The sequence below is a fragment of the Tachypleus tridentatus genome, chromosome 2 (assembly GCF_004210375.1).
Source record: "Tachypleus tridentatus isolate NWPU-2018 chromosome 2, ASM421037v1, whole genome shotgun sequence".
NCBI lineage: Eukaryota > Metazoa > Arthropoda > Merostomata > Xiphosura > Limulidae > Tachypleus > Tachypleus tridentatus.
Genome location: NC_134826.1, coordinates 137940185 through 137946655, shown reverse-complemented (window position 1 = coordinate 137946655; position 6471 = coordinate 137940185). Strand labels below are relative to the sequence as shown.

General features: G+C 33.6%; 1 protein-coding gene across 3 annotated transcripts in view; it reads right to left on the bottom strand.

Annotated features, from left to right (window-relative positions):
- LOC143245225 (uncharacterized) overlaps positions 1–6471 on the bottom strand; it is a 418752-nt gene that overhangs the window by 232644 nt on the left and 179637 nt on the right. The gene's annotated exons all lie outside the window — the stretch shown is intronic.

The window sequence follows — 6471 nt, the reverse complement described above, 5'->3', positions numbered from 1 at the left end:
TTACTGGAAAAGATTTCTTGCTTCCTTTAATAATGGTTGTAAAAGCATGAAAACCAATCTAACACTTAGAGAAAACCATACAAACATACAGAATACCTAAATAGTTAAAAAAAGTATACTATGTGAATGTAAATAGTAGCAAATAGCCAATCTATATACAATACACAGGGAATAAGTTTGAAAACAAAAGACAAAGCTTGCCACTTTTGAATAGCTGACTGTTCAATAACTCAAGTATCGGACGTTTTTCAATTCATTACATCTTTTGTGTGATTCTGCAAGATAACCCTTTATGAACATTAATACATAGGCAAAACATTTTAGGTAAAAGCATGGGTAAGATCCCTTAATTACTCTTGTATTGCAAGTTAATAATAATATATGAAAGGACCACTTTCTTGATAGGGAAGTCTTAGAAAGTTATTTTTTTTAAGTAAACCCTTAAGGCCTAGAGGAAAAACAAACTTAGCGACTTAACCTGAGGTATATCTCTGTCTACAACATTCAGATCCAAAGTTGTGTTACTTTTCACTTTTGGGTTTCTGGCACTGAACACTTGAGAATAAATTTGAGCTTTTTCCCAGATTCTAGTTGTGAAGACAGCAATTTCAATACAGATTTTCTTTGTTCATCTCTGGATATAAGTGAATTGTTCTGGGATGTTTCCAACATATTATAACATGGTTCATTGTTCTGTGTATAAATAATTATGTAAATAAAATATTTTCATTATGTTACACATATTTTGTTTGGAAACATAAAAGATTTGTATAACGGCATACAGATCTCACACCATGAAAACAAAATGCAATTATTACAGCTTTTCAGGTTTATTCATATATAAATATAAGTTAGTAAGTACACACACAGTGGATAATGAGACCACACGGATTATATTAGTAATGTCCTAGTAAGTACACACTGGATAATGAAACCACACGGATTATATTAGTAATGTCCCTAGTAAGTACACAGTGGATAATGAAACCACACAGATTATATTAGTAATGTCCTTAGTAAGTACACACAGTGGATAATGAGACACACGGATTATATTAGTAATGTCCTTAGTAAGTACACAGTGGATAATGAGACCACACAGATTATATTAGTAATGTCCCTAGTAAGTACACAGTGGATAATGAGACCACACAGATTATATTAGTAATGTCCTTAGTAAGTACACAGTGGATAATGAGACCACACGGATTATATTAGTAATGTCCTTAGTAAGTACACAGTGGATAATGAAACCACACAGATTATATTAGTAATGTCCTTAGTAAGTACACAGTGGATAATGAGACCACACAGATTATATTAGTAATGTCCCTAGTAAGTACACAGTGGATAATGAGACCACACAGATTATATTAGTAATGTCCTTAGTAAGTACACAGTGGATAATACCACACAGATTATATTAGTAATGTCCATAGTAAGTACACAGTGGATAATGAAACCACACGATTATATTAGTAATGTCCCAGTAAGTACACAGTGGATAATGAAACCACACGGATTATATTAGTAATGTCCCTGGTAAGTACACAGTGGATAATGAAACCACACAGATTATATTAGTAATGTCCCTAGTAAGTACACAGTGGATAATGAAACCACACAGATTATATTAGTAATGTCCTAGTAAGTACACAGTGGATAATCCACCACGGATTATATTAGTAATGTCAGTAAGTACACAGTGGATAATGAAGACCACACGGATTATATTAGTAATGTCCCAAGTACACAGTGGATAATGAAACCACACGGATTATATTAGTAATGTCCTTAGTAAGTACACAGTGGGACCACACAGATTATATTAGTAATGTCCCTAGTAAGTACACAGTGGATAATGAAACCACAGATTATATTAGTAATGTCCAGTAAGTACACAGTGGATAATGAAACCACACGGATTATATTAGTAATGTCCACACAGTGGATAATGAGACCACACAGATTATATTAGTAATGTCCTTAGTAAGTACACAGTGGATAATGAGACCACATGGATTATATTAGAAATGTCCTAGTAAGTACACTGTGGATAATGAGACCACACGGATTATATTAGTAATGTCCGTAAGTACACAGTGGATAATGAGACCACACGGATTATATTAGTAATGTCCCTAGTAAGTACACAGTGGATAATGAAACCACACGGATTATATTAGTAATGTCGGTAAGTACACAGTGGATAATGAAACCACCGGATTATATTAGTAATGTCCAGTAAGTACACAGTGGATAATGAGACCACACAGATTATATTAGAAATGTCCCTAGTAAGTACACTGTGGATAATGAGACCACACGGATTATATTAGTAATGTCCTAGTAAGTACACAGTGGATAATGAGACCACACGGATTATATTAGTAATGTCCTCAGTAAGTACACAGTGGATAATGAGACCACACAGATTATATTAGTAATGTCCCTAGTAAGTACACAGTGGATAATGAGACCACACGGATTATATTAGTAATGTCCTAGTAAGTACACAGTGGATAATGAAACCACACGGATTATATTAGTAATGTCGGTAAGTACACAGTGGATAATGAAACCACACGGATTATATTAGTAATGTCCTTAGTAAGTACACAGTGGATAATGAGACCACATGGATTATATTAGAAATGTCCCTAGTAAGTACACTGTGGATAATGAGACCACACGGATTATATTAGTAATGTCCTAGTAAGTACACAGTGGATAATGAGACCACACGGATTATATTAGTAATGTCCTCAGTAAGTACACAGTGGATAATGAGACCACACAGATTATATTATTAATGTCCCTAGTAAGTACACAATGGATAATGAAACCACACAGATTATATTAGTAATGTCCCTAGTAAGTACACAGTGGATAATGAGACCACACGGATTATATTAGTAATGTCCTTAGTAAGTACACAGTGGATAATGAGACCACACAGATTATATTAGTAATGTCCCTAGTAAGTGCACTGTGGATCATGAGACCACACGGATTATATTAGTGTCCCTAGTAAGTACACAGTGGATAATGAGACCACACAGATTATATTAGTAATGTCCCTAGTAAGTACACAGTGGATAATGAGACCACACAGATTATATATTAATGTCCTCAGTAAGTACACAGTGGATGACAAGACCACATATGATACAATAACAATGTTCAAATTACATAGTGGATAAAGAGACCACACAGATTACAAGACATACAAACATTTATTGTTTGGATCTACACTAACAATACAAATGCAAAAGTAAGACATGTACTTGTAAGAAAATCATAGAAGACCATAATCAACCAACTTAATAACTATACCTTATCATGACAACTCCATTGATAAACAACTGGAATCCCAAATTCTCCAGATTCAGATCCATCTAACAAAATGGTTCCACTTCTACTACCTGTAACTTCTGGTTCACCTGAAATGAGATGAAAACTACTTAATGATAAAAAAATACTGTATATTAACACAAACTGAACAATTAGAATTACATTTGTTTCTTTGAGAGTATCTCTCAAATTATTTTGATCTAATTTTATGACATGGAAGGTTAGCTGTTAAGCCTAAAGATATATAATATACTTTCTGTAATTAGCTCATCACTGTGGTCAAACCATGAGTTTTAGCATAAAAGAAACTAACTTGTACTCCTCTGCTGGTACAATAAGTAAGTCTACAGATTTACAACACTACAGTCAACCCTGTGTGACTTTTCTATAAGAACACACACGAACACACTAACCTGTATGTTTAAAATAATTAACTAGTCTTCTGTCACACAAATCTCAATTTTTCATTACTTCAATCTGATTTAATTACACATGTATTCAATTCTTTACACAGTAAAATTTAAATTTTCATTAAACACACAGCAAAGAAAACATTTAGATATTACATCAGGTGGTGTTTCCAAAAAAGAATTCCTAAAATGAAGATTAAGCATTCTCTAACATGAATATTTATGAATGTTAAAATCATGTAGAGTAATATATATTGGTTTTATCATATAAAAGCAATACACACACACACACACACCTTAGAAGTTTGAACAGATTAGCCTGTATTCACTAGAAGCAAAGTCAGAATAATGCAATTGATTGTATCAAATAAAATTATTATGTTATTCGAAATCTTTTCTTTGAGTTTTAAGTTCTTCCCAATAAGCAGATGAAATTACCACTGTATACAAAGGAACACAACACAATTGACTCTTAGATTAAAAAGTTATATGTTTCTAGACTTGGAAGCTTGTAACTGAATTTCATGAATGTTTCCAAATTGTAATATGTGGGAACCTTATATGTCATGAGACAATGATGTCAGTACAACATACCACAAATGATTCCTCTCACGTAAAAGACAAAACTGAACTGTGATTATATTCCTTAAGAAATAAAAACATATAGACACACACAGAGTGGTAGGAAAATAACTGAATTTTTCACTTTTTCTTTTGAATCATCATCTATCTTGAAGCCCTAATGCGTACAGGTGCAAATGATGATGCAATACTGTCTGTTACATCAGCAGCTGTCTGTTTACTGCATCAGCTATTTTATGGCTATAGGAAGAGGTTCTTACTCAGAGCCAGTTTAGAAACATATTTCTTGCAGCATGCATGTGATGCTACCACAACCAAAACGCTTTACCCCATGGAAAAAAGCAATCATTGTTTTTTGTTGTTTTTTTTTGAGAAAGAGGGATTTTACACAAGGCTTGTTGCAATGAAAATGAATTTCATGAGACTGCTGTTAGTCACTAGTTGCAAAACAGAATACAGACAGACTGGATTTGTGCATCAGCAGAAGGGAAGAGAGCTCCCACAGCAACTAATGACCATGTTATGAAATCCATCAACTTATAGAATCATCAACTGTCATTCACAAATTTTAAAAGAGCTTACCTGTATTCATTCAGTTTCCTAGTAGAACAGCCAAATAAAAGAATCTCTCCTCATCAAAGAGATAGGAAGATGAGGTTCAAGTTAAAGAGCATGCTGACTGGACTAAAGTAATCTTCTCACACAAACAAAGTTCAACATGCAGATAAACATAAACTAATAAGACTTTTCATACCTGAATGAAAATTAATGTTGCTAAATCAGTGCATTCAAAACACCAATACACAAACACATTGGTGTTTCAAATGTCACTGGCTATTCAGACATCTGTCTTCAGGAAATTGATAACACAATTTAATCTCCATGGATCTGATGGGAAACACTTTGTACAATGCTACTGTGAGTAGACCTTCATCCAGCAGGTTTGAAAGCATCTGTAAAATCCATGAGGTCAGTTGATATAGGAATGCCAGGGTGTGGGAAGCCTGCATTAATAAAAGGTACTGTCAATCCAATAGGAATATTGAAATTGAGTCCCAGCAAAGACAACAATTAATTTACTTTGGAGGAGCTGACCTTCAAGGATGACTCTATTCATTGCCACAGGGCCAAAAATATTTATAATATATATGCATCCTATGCAGTAAAAGTTATTTCTATGTGTACTGAAACACATTTTGGGTATCATTTCATTGTTTCAGCCCAGATCTCAACTATATCAAAAATTGTTGAAAGATAATGGGTAACATAACAAAGTGGGAGAGAAAAACTGCAGGAGACCCTAATCCATATGTGGGTTATGAACTTACCAGTACCTACATTCAACCCCTCATGCACTCAGTTTCACATATCAAGAAGTTCCCAAAGGGTGCAACAAATACTAAAGAAACAGGTTCTGCAACTGCTCCTTGTCTATTACATTAGGAAGTGTTATCTATAAATGTGCATTATCTTACTCAGAGAACATTAGGAGGTGTTATCTATAAATGTGCATTATCTTACTCAGAGAACATTAGGAGGTGTTATCTATAAATGTGCATTATCTTACTCAGAGAACATTAGGAGGTGTTATCTCTAAATGTGCATTATCTTACTCAGAGAACATTAGGAGGTGTTATCTCTAAATGTGCATTATCTTACTCAGAAACATTAGGAGGTGTTATCTCTAAATGTGCATTATCTTACTCATTAGGAGGTGTTATCTCTAAATGTGCATTATCTTACTCAGAGAACATTAGGAGGTGTTATCTATAAATGTGCATTATCTTACTCATTAGAGGTGTTATCTATAAATGTGCATTATCTTACTCAGAGAACATTAGAGGTGTTAAATATAAATGTGCATTGTCAGCAACATAGTGTTAAATATAAATGTGCATTGTCTTACTCAGAGAACATTAGGCGTGTTAAATATAAATGTGCATTGTCTTACTCAGAGAACATTAGGCGTGTTAAATATAAGTATTGCATTGTCTTTACTCAGAGAACATTAGGCGTTAAATATAAATGTGCATTGTCTTACTCAGAGAACATTAGAGCGATGTTAAAATATAAAATGTGCGTTATCTTACTCTTAAGAGAACATTAGAGGTGTTATCTATAAATT